Source organism: Equus caballus, chromosome 20 (genome assembly GCF_041296265.1).
Source record: "Equus caballus isolate H_3958 breed thoroughbred chromosome 20, TB-T2T, whole genome shotgun sequence".
NCBI lineage: Eukaryota > Metazoa > Chordata > Mammalia > Perissodactyla > Equidae > Equus > Equus caballus.
The window spans coordinates 28,341,172-28,352,328 of NC_091703.1; the positions used below are offsets into that span (position 1 = coordinate 28,341,172).

At 41.2% G+C, this 11,157-nt stretch overlaps 2 non-coding genes across 2 annotated transcripts; both read left to right on the plus strand.

Moving 5' to 3' along the window:
* Positions 1-614: 614 nt before the first annotated feature.
* TRNAS-AGA (transfer RNA serine (anticodon AGA)) lies at positions 615-696 on the plus strand. Its single transcript has one exon. It is a non-coding gene; the product is annotated as a tRNA-Ser (tRNA).
* Positions 697-5,682: 4,986 nt separating this feature from the next.
* On the plus strand, positions 5,683-5,764 carry TRNAS-AGA (transfer RNA serine (anticodon AGA)). Its single transcript has one exon. It is a non-coding gene; the product is annotated as a tRNA-Ser (tRNA).
* Positions 5,765-11,157: the final 5,393 nt, after the last annotated feature.

Consider the following 11,157-nt stretch of genomic DNA (forward strand, 5'->3'; position numbering starts at 1 on the left):
GTAAGGAGAAAAAGAAAACCTGTTGCGCTGGTTAAATCTAGGAAGAAATAGCCCCTGCGTCGGCTAAAACTCAAAGCAGAGTATGAGCCCAAAGGCTTAGCAACATCACGGCGAGGGGATACAGAGGCGGCTTTTCCACATCATTCTTCGCGCCCCCAACCTGCAACGCAAATCAGCGGAAGCGATTCCCTGCCTGGAATCCACCTCGCACAGCGTTAATGAAAGAGGAGCCTTGGGCGTCGGGAAGTCCCAACATCCCAGACTAGAAGAGGGTTAGGACCTGCCTCCCCCTTGGTATGGGCTAGGTTTGACGCCAGTGGTGGTGAGGACAGAAGCTCGCACCAGCCGGTCGGGTTCCCAGAGCAGGCAGGCGCTCGCGGGGCGTGATCTGAACTAACCTGAAGTTTGCTGGTAACGCTGATGCTTATGCGGTGACGGCTTTATGTCTCTCATTCCAGTGCCCCTGATTCCTGGGTATGTCCGACAGGTTAGCCTCCCTTCCTCTCTCATTTCACCTCAGCATTTCCACCAGGCTCACTAAAGACGCGGGTTTGTACACATCACTTTTTCAGTCTGCCACGTGATTCCTGTCAATTCGTTTCTTTTCAGCAGGTGTAGTCGTGGCCGAGTGGTTAAGGCGATGGACTAGAAATCCATTGGGGTCTCCCCGCGCAGGTTCGAATCCTGCCGACTACGGGATGTTTTTTCCTCTCTGAATTTAGTACTACCTTCTCAAATCATCAGTTTGACAATCTGAAATTACACGGAAAGGAACTCACTAACCACTTCCTACCACGGCAGGGCAAACTTCTTGACTAAACATGTCCTGCTCCAGCCCCCACTCAAAATTTTACTGCCAGAGAGCTCCCACCGTGCAATGATGTTTTAAAAAATTGCCTCCATAGGCAAAAAACAAAACAAACAAACATGACGCCAGTTCATTTCCTATCATTGAAACCCCCGCCTCGGATTTTCTCCTCCACCAAATCACGCCCTTCTTGAGAGAATGCAAAAAATATCTCACTTAAAAAAGTAAGCTCCGTGAAATCCTTGATTCACTGCTCCGTTGGCAGGGAGTCGAACCTGAGATATTTGTTTATGATTCTACTAAGAGATTCGTCACACCAGCAGGTAAACCAGCACTGTCTCCCGGGATCATGCAGTCCAGGAGTCTGGAATAGGGGTGGAGTGAGAGGTATTTTTTCCCCCTCAAGTACTTCCTGTTTGGCGTAGGGCTGTGCATCCTCGCCTGTCACCTGGAATGTACGGGTTCAATTCCAGGATGGGGTGGCCGGATCTTTTCACCGAATTTTGAGGCTCTGACAAACTGTTCTTGTTCGTCTATCAAATATTAAATTTCTTCTTCATTGAACTTATTCTTTTCAAGCAACCAAATATAATGAAAAAGAAGTGAGCTGCATAAATTGTGTGGTGAGTAGTGCAAAAGGAAAACAGTAACTTGACAGTGGAGAAACATGACAGACACCACCTTAATCAATTGATCATAGTTAGCATCTCCGATGTTAGGACAATCAACGTCACGTGCCCCCCAATATGACGAACTACAATGGACACATGCTCGTTTGTGTGGTATTCCTGCTAAAAACGCATGATCTGAATTTAACTTACAGGAAACATCAGACAAATTCAAACGGAGGGAACATTCTACAAAACACCTGACCTACTTAGTTTTTAAAATGTCAGTGAAGTGAAAGACAAAGAAAGATTAAGAATCTCTTCCATATTAAAGGACTAAAGAGACATGACAACTGAATGCAATGTAATTTTCCTGAAATAAAGTATTCACACAATTGGCAAAACATTAATAAGGTGTATAAATTAAATAAGAGTTTTAATGCTGCTTTTATAATTGTTCTGTGGTTAGGAAAGAGAAGGCCTCTGTTTTTACAAAATACACAATGAAGTGCTTGGGGATAAAGGAACATCTTGTCTGAAATTCACTTTCAACAACTAAAAAAGTTACATATATGTAAATCTATCCATATCTATCTATCTATTGAGAAAAATAAAGCACATGTGGTAAATTGTTAGCATTTGGTAAATCTAGGTAAAGGATTTATAAAAATTCTTTGTATTATGCTTGCCACTTTTCCAATAAATTAGAAATTATGTCAAAATAAAAAGTTGAAAGAAGAAAAAGAAACCAATAGAACAATAAAGGAAAAATACACTCATTGAAATAAAAGCCCAAATATAACTTGAATATTAGATATAACATGTGATAAATTACTAAATATGAATTTAGACGTCATGAAAGAATAGTATGCAAAATTCTATAGTAAGCAACAAAGTTAATAAACATTATTTTTAATAATGACTGATATTTAGAATATAGGTACAGGATGGAAGTATTATACAGCAGCATCATGCATGGTAGGAGGGTGTGAATATTAGCAAATTCTGGAGTCTCATGATTTTGTATTAGGTGACAATGAGAGGTGCGTTGAATGATTGAGTGTTATATGAGTTCTTCTGTGAAGTCACCATCAAAGTTCATAATCAAGAAACAATCTCCCAGGATGTAAAAACAAACCTGAAATTTTAAACAACATTTTAATTTAAGCATTAATGATTACCATTCTGTTATGTTAATGTTAGTGGTTACAATGTTAAAGAGTGACTTGTGCAGCAGGGTTATTCACTACATTATTTCTTCAGTCACTCTACTTCACATTTGAAGTCATATGTAGATGTCCACTTTCAGCTAAGACTGAACACTATTTGTCTCTGTTTCTTCTTTTCATTATAGACCTTATACAAAATGTATGTGTGTGTAACAAGTGGAGATTAAAATTCAAATATTCCATTTGCAGCAAAATCTTAAAAGTCTAGGAATAAATCTAACAAAAGATGTGCAAGAAATCTACATTAAAAACTACAAAATATTGCTGGTGGAAATTAAATGGAGGAAAACGCTATGTTCATTTTTTGGAAGATTCAGTTTTGTCAAGATGATGACCATTTCCAAATTGATTAACGGAGTCAATGAAATCCCAATCAACCTCCACATACGTATTTTATGAAAATTAACTCAGGATTTCAAAACATATTTGGAAATGTACAGCAACCTAAAAAACAAGAAAATATTGAAGAAGATGGCAAAGTTGGAGGACTTATACAATATTTATTGACATTATTTTTAAATCTACAGCAGTTAAGACAGTATGCTATTGGTTCTTGTACATATATAGATACCAAAACATTCTCTTCATATCTTTGATATCAACTTGGCCAGGTTGAACTACATTCTCCAGAATTCCCCCTTCTGTAGGTTTCTGGTTGGACAGTCCTCAAGAGATAGTCTTGTAAGAGATTTGGGGAAAGAAAGTCAAGTAGCAGCCATTTCGTAGCTCACACTAACTCATCTGCTGACTTACCTTGTCATGCGGCAGCAGTTGGGCCTACAACTTCCCCACCCTCCCCTGGATCCTCCTTCAGTCTCCTTCTTTCCTGGACCAAACGTGTGTGTTTAGCTACAAACAAAGGGCCCTGGCTTCTGCAGGACATCTGCACCACCCAGGTCAGAGGCAATCAGAGTTGCACAGATTTCTGTCCATCTTGTGGGGCTCCAGTTCATGCTTGTGGGTCCCAGCTTGTTCTAATCTTCCCCACTTTACATACATCTTCCTTTCTTGACAGTCTGCCCTATGGACTTCAAACTTCAGCATAATAGAGGCTACTTAACCAGCTCCTACAAATCTCTCATATATATTATATATTATATATAAATGAAGTGTATATATCCATCCCACTGTTTTTGCTTATTGAATCTTGACTGCAATTTTTTTATGGACTTGTTCTAACTGTTAACCCTTACAGTGTTGACCAGGAATAGAGTTAGTTGCAGTAATGTGTATATTTAAGGAGAGGATCATGGAAGAAAAGGATGAATAAACACACACAAAGGGAAGGATGATATCCCACCAAGATTTAAAGTCAGATCGGTGGACTTAAAATGATCAATGCCAGAAGGACTTCTCTTTTTTGCCATGGTGGAGAACCTGGGACCAGACTTACTCTGCCACCGTAAAATAGAAAACTGAATAAAGTATATCAAACAATGTTCTTCACACAGTAAACAACTTCAGACAGTGACTAACTTTGATAGCTGGGAGAAGGAGAACAAATGAGAAGCAAATTGTCCCTGCTTATTGCCTGGAAACAGATCAAGAGGGACATTTCATAGTGATAAAGGAATAAATACATCAACAAGACATAATAGGGGCCAGCCCCGTGGCAGAGTGATTAAGTGTGCGCGTTCCGCTTCTCAGTGGCCCGTGGTTCGCTGGTTCGGATCCCGGGTGCGGACATGGCACCGCTTGGCACACCATGCTGTGGTAGGCCTCCCACATATAAAGTAGAGGAAGATGGGGACGGATGTTAGCTCAGGGCCAGTCTTCCTCAGCAAAAAGAGGAGGAACGGCAGCGGATGTTAGCTCAGGGCTAATCTTCCATGGCTTGCCAAGTGGTGCCATGTCCGTGTTTCTTCAAACAAATGACAAGCGATGTGGAATCATCCTACAATTTTAAAGAAAGTGTGGGGATACTTTAAATCTAAACACAAAGAAATACATATGCTTTACCTGAAAATTTGAGAGAGAGAGAAAAGCTGAAAGAAGAAAACAAGGAGAAGCTATGTTCCAAAACCCAAGGGAAACTAGTATTAAGTTTTTCGTTAATACCTATCCAGATTTTTGATGTAAGACTATGTAGTGGTATATAGATTGTAACCTGTTTTTCCATTTATATATTTTCCAGTTACAAAAATATTGCAGAAAGCAATGCCTATTATGAAAAAATTAAAGAATACAAAAGTAACTGAAATAGACATTTTTATTTCTTACTTCCACTCCACTTTGCTCTCTTGTTAGGTGGTCAGTATCCTTTCAGATTTTTTAAAATGTATTTGTTTAATTTTGGGTTTCATTTTATATAAATGGGACTATTTATATTTGTTGTTTTGTGTATTAATGTTCACACACATTTTCCAAGTAAAACGATAAGGATCTAATTCTTTAACAGCTGCACGGTTCCCTGCAGTAGGAATGCATAAAACTAATACTTTAACGATGAACAGATTACTTCCTGTTTTGTTTTGTTTTGTTTTGTTTTGCTTTTACAATGTTGCAGTGGACATTGCAACTGTAATTCACCAGCTATTTCTGCCCCGTTTCCTCCTCGGTCAAAGTGGTGATTTCACACAAGCTATCTAATCTCCCACTCTGTCTTCATTGTGCTTATGATCGTCCAGGACTATTGGAAGATGAGTTGTTCAAAGGCAATACATCAGAGGCGACTGGAAGTTAGGGCCTGACTCCGCCTCGGAGTAAGCAAAGTTTGGTTCTGGTTGTGGCCACTCTAGAGGGGAGAGCCCGAGCTCAGACCACAGCCTGGTCCCCAGAGCAGGCAGGCCTCGCTGGCGGTTTACTGAATTGACTCGTTTGCTTGAAAGGCTGGTGCTCAGAGGTGAGGACCCTAATCCCAGGGCTTTCAATTGCCTAGGCGGCAAGAGGGTGGCTTTTTAATTTTTTTACCAAATCCTCATTTTACCCGAAGGTTTGTGTTCAACTCACAAAGTTTATTTTCTTGCACATCGGGCAACGGTTACTCTGGTTTGTGTTCTTTCCTGTCTATAATTTGAAAAAAACCCTATGAGGCTATGTAGTCGTGGCCGAGTGGTTAAGGCGATGGACTAGAAATCCATTGGGGTCTCCCCGCGCAGGTTCGAATCCTGCCGACTACGGAAGCTACGTTTTTTTCTTCCGAGCGAGAATAACTGGGGATTTCTCAGCGGAGAGAGAAAAATGAAACAAACCGGAATGTGTAACATCCTTGATTAAACTTGTTCGGCTTGGCCCAGGCCAAAATCCATAGCAACGGGCAATGGAAGTTATTATTACTCCACTATTTTTATTAAAATTAAAGGTGCCTTAGTAAGAAGAGCCCTACTTATTTTCCTATCAGCGGAACCTCCGCGCAGATCTGGGGGACACCTCGTGTTTCCTTGCCCTCCAAACCCGCTTGAAGCCTACATTTTCAAGATAACTCTTTATAGTGTCTTCTTTCCCCACGGAAATAAGCCTTATTTCCTAGATCACAGTCTTTGGTTAGTTTGCAGAGAGATTCCATGGATCAAAGGTTCAACTGCTTTCGTCGCCTAGATTCACTGCTTGCAAATCTAGTACGAGAAACACCGTCAAAGAAAACGAAACCGTCACTGTCAAAAGAGCAGGCTGTCCTGCCAGGCCCGAGCTTTTCAGCTCTAGGGCGGAGCCGGCTGGAGCGAGAGGGGCTGGAATGAGGCTTGGTTGGTGGCGGACAAATCCCAGGGCGTTCTGATGCAGATTTGTCAAAGGTATGCAAGCAAGTAGAACACAAACCTATAGGCTAAAAGAAGGCGGACCGCAGTGTTTCACTTTATTAGACATCCGTAAGAGGCTGTAACTGACTTCTTCCTCGTTAGTATAGTGGTGAGTATCCCCGCCTGTCACGCGGGAGACCGGGGTTCGATTCCCCGACGGGGAGGTCAACAACTTACTTTTGTATTTGGTTACCCACTTTAGAATTCTTGGCAATCGCGTAGTCATTGTTTAGGAGCAAATATTGCATTCCATCTTTCTTTAATGTGAAAATTGCGGAAGTCACTCTGGTTAGCGATCCTGGGGAGCGGACCTCAGAATCCGCGGTTGGTGCGGCAGCTTCTTTCGGAGCGCGCTCGGTGATGACCGGGCTCTGGGAACCAGCCTATCGGTTCTTCAAACAACCACACCCTCCCCGGCTTTCGTCACTCTTGGTCCCGGCTGCTCTGGTCAGAGAAACATTTCAGTGCAATTCTGAAATACCAAAGCCACAGCTGCTTTAAGGCCCAGAGGATAATCTGGGTTTAAATGACACAGGACTTAGAATACCCATTGAGGGTTAATAAGAATATGATTGTCTGACACCTGCCTCCCATTTGGATTCAGAAAGAGTTACTGGGGCAATACTCCAAGAAGAAGGTCAAAGAGCCCACGTAGGCGTTCAAGTCCTCCATCCTCCTAGACATCATACCATGGAATGATGATACTGACATGGCACAGCTAGGGGCTCTCTGTGCTCCATCCAGCCACACTGGCTGACCCGAGCAACTGCGAACTGGTGCACCTGGACTATAGTATCCACAACATGCACATTAAATGTGTAGAGAAAGATGACAAAGCGGTCACAGACTTTTGGGAAGTGGAGATTCTCCAAGTTCCAGGAGCACATGAGGAGTGTCAACATTGCAGCTTTCAACAAGATCTGAAGCTCCCACCAAAGTGCTTGTGAACGTATGTCAGCCTTTATGAATTAAAGACTGAGCCTTCTGAAAGAGAAAAAAGATCGGTGTTATAAACCCATAGCAATCAAGACATCGTGGTGCTTACTCAGCGATGGACAAATAAACCAATGGAAAGGAAGAACACATCCTAAACAGACTCACTCATACAGTCACTTGAATTAAAACAAAGGCAACGCTGCAGTGCACTAGGGAAAGACTGTTCTTTTCAATTCATTGAAATTCAATAAACTGGTGGCTCAATTGAATGTCTATATGGGAACAAATGAATAACAACATACACATAAGTCAATCAGATGAAATGTACACTTAAACCTGGAAGGTTTTTGCTTCTGAAAGGTAACTTAGGATAATATCTTCATGACTTTGGAGTATGCAAGAATTTCAAAAACAGAGCACAAAAAGCAATCACCACAAAAGATATGTGTATGAATTAGACTTCACCAACATTAGAAACTTTTGTTCATTACTAGCCAGCACTAAGTCAGTACAAGGCAAATCTCAGAGAAGATATTTTTACCACATATGCCTAACAAAAGACTGTGTCCAGAATCTAGATTTAGATATAAATGTGTTGTCATGACTTTGTTAAATTACCATTTGTTAAGTGGAGCACAGGGTGCTGGATGGTGAGTCAAGTTGAAGTTCAACGACAACCCACAAGAGAAACTGAAAAAGTTTATTACTGACAGGACCTGGAGGAAGCACACAGACACACCTCAAGGGGCCACACAGGGAAGTCAAGGCAGAGTACAGAAAGAGTGGTAGGACCAGGGGCACACGCCTTTATTAAGGTCCATGAGTGGAGCGCTTTGGGGTTCCTTGGCTAAGGCTAGATTGGTCAATTCAAACCAAAAGGGAGGGATTTTGGTAAGGTCCACAGAGGTCTTATCAAAGAGGCTGCATTCAAAAAGATGGTCCTGAGAGGCAGGGGAGACTGTTGATCACAAGGGCTCTTGGCAAAGTCATATCAGAAACTTACATTTGCTTGTGATTCTACAGTCTGTTATTTAGGACATGTGCTTACGTGAGGAGGGCTAGTATCAGTTTAAGGTCCTTATAGACCACTTGGTCAAACAAAGTGGATGCCGAGGCTATAATACCATGGAGTAGCTTAACTAAACTCTCGACATGTTTAGATACAGATAGATGGGAATAAGAAAAACAAATATGAAAAGGACAGACAATCCAATAGAAAAATGGGCAAGTGAGTTCAACAGTTTCTTCACAAAAGTGGATATCAAAATAACCAATAAACAAATGAAAGGGTGATCTTCTTCATCAGTCATCAGAAAAAGTGAAAAGTAAAACAATTAGATTCCGTGGCTGTATTAGATAAAGTTCTCCAGAGAAACAGAACCAATAGGATGTCTACACGTATACAGAAAGAGATTTATTTTGAGGAATTGGCTCGTGTCATTATGGAAGCTGGCAAGTCCAAAATCTGCAGAGTGGGCAGCAGACTGGAGGTCCAGGAAGAGCTGATGCTGCCGTTCAAATCTGAAGACTGTCTGCTGGCAGAATTCTCTCTTGCTAGGGATGTTGGTCTTTTGTTTCATTTATGCCTTTAACTGATTGGTTGGGGCTCACACACATTATGGAGGGCACTCTGCTTTACTCAAATTCCACCAATTTAAATGTTAATCTCATTCAAAAACATCCTCGCAGAAACATCACAGAAACACAGAATAATAGTTGGCCACATATCTGGGCACTGTGGCACAGTAGGTTGACATATAAAATTAACCATCACAACTATTAACCTACTAGAAGCATTAAAATAAAGTAATGAAAGACAGATAATACCAAGTGTTATCAAGGATGTGGAGCAACTGAACTCTCGTACATGGGAATGTAAATTGGTTCAATCACTTCCAAAAATGTTTTGGCATTGTATGCTAAAGCTTGAACATGCACATTTACTATAACACTGCAATTCCATCCTTAAGTATGTATCTACCCAGCAAAATCCCCTATTTATGTTCACTGAAAGACATGTACAAAATATTCATGGCAACGCTATTTATAATAGCCCAGACTGGAAACAATTCAAATGTCTTTGCAGAGGAGATGGGCTTTAAGCAATGCCTTGACATCTGGCATTGAAGAGATGTCTGGCATTCCTCCTTGAAGAGAGGAGGTGGTGGAAAGATGCCTGTCAGAACAACAGCGAGGGCATTGAGGGACTTCTGTGACTGAGGATGCTCAGAAGAAGAGTGGCAAGGAGGGATCAGGGCACTCCTGTATTTGGTACCCTGATGGCTTCTCTTCTGCTCCATCTCTTCCATCTTGTAGCCATCCTCCCCACCCCACCCCCACCCTTTTTGTTTTTCCACATGTTCTCTACTCCTATCTAGACCTTTTCTTCCCACTTTCTTCTGGATGGTAACCAAAGTACTGAGGCTGTGAATTTACACTTTTTTTCCTGAATTGACCACAAAACCCCAATAAATATTCTTGGTCTTTGATAGTGCTGGAGAAGGTAAGAAGAGAGAGCTAACACCAGAGAACTTTCTGTTGGAGTCTTTAAACTGTAAGATAGAGGCATTGAACACAATGAGTACTAGCAGGAAATTGTGCTGCCAAATTTGTGAGCTTTACTCTAACTGATCCAATTTTCATTTTTGTTTTTAAGTCCCACTTCTTTACAATATATTGTTTGACTCTCATTTCTAGTCATCTTTGGGCCAAAACAGATGAGAAATGAAAGAAGAAACTAAAACTTGCAGGTGTCACACTACGACATACACAATAGATAAATTGTACCAAACCATAATATGCAAGACAAACTACCTAAGCTCAAGTTCTTTTTACAAGACTTTATTTCTATATTTTACGGTAATACCATAGCAAGTGTAATTCCAAGTGGATTCATGTTCCAAAGATAAGATCACGGGCTATCCCAGTGATTTGCTCAGTTTACAAATTCTGATCACTGTCACAGACCTCCTTTAGTAATTTCTGCTCTAAAATCATTCTGCTCCTGAATCATCCTATGACTAATCTTGGCCCCTTAAACTCTTATAAGTCCCCTTCCTTAACTCCTTGAGACAATGAAACTCTCTCAGAATGGGATTCTCCCTTGATGTGATAAACCCAGTCTACCAGGGTCAACAGTCTTCCCTGATGGTCTTTGTATGGGGCTCAATATGAATTTGGTATTTACTTTCAAACTGAAAATATTCATGGGCTTGGCAGCCAAAGCCTTAACACCCACCTCCTGTGGCTTAACAAAGCTTTCCCACTCTTGGGCTCTGGAGTTTACTGGCTGAGAAGATATAAAGAGTGTGGTGCTCTTTATAAACTAATCATTTATACAATGCTGCAATACCAATTCCTGTTATTCTTGGTCAAAAACAGGTAAAGCCTCATTGCTATTGCATGATATTCCCTAAAGCTGGGCTTACAAAACACTTAATACACAAAGGGCAACAGTCTTACACTCCAGACCAGCAACTTAGACTTGTCTGGGGAGACAAGCTCTGAATAAAAGATTCAGGCAGTAACATTAATTTCCAACTGTAGCCAGTAGCAATGAAAGCACGGCCCATCTGCCTCCACACAAACTCCAACTGTTTGGCTCCCTGGCTATAGACACAAACCTAGGCAGAGTTCAAGTGAGCCCTGCCACTTATTAGCTGGGTGACCTTTGCCAAATTATTTTACTCCTGTGGGCCTCAGGTTCCAGGTTTGTAAAATTAGGGTAATAGTAGTATTCACTTCCGATGAATGTTGTGAGGATCATACAAGCTAACATAGATAAAGCACTTGGAAGAAAATGAATGTAATCAGTGCTTGATAAGTAGGAGCTGATATTA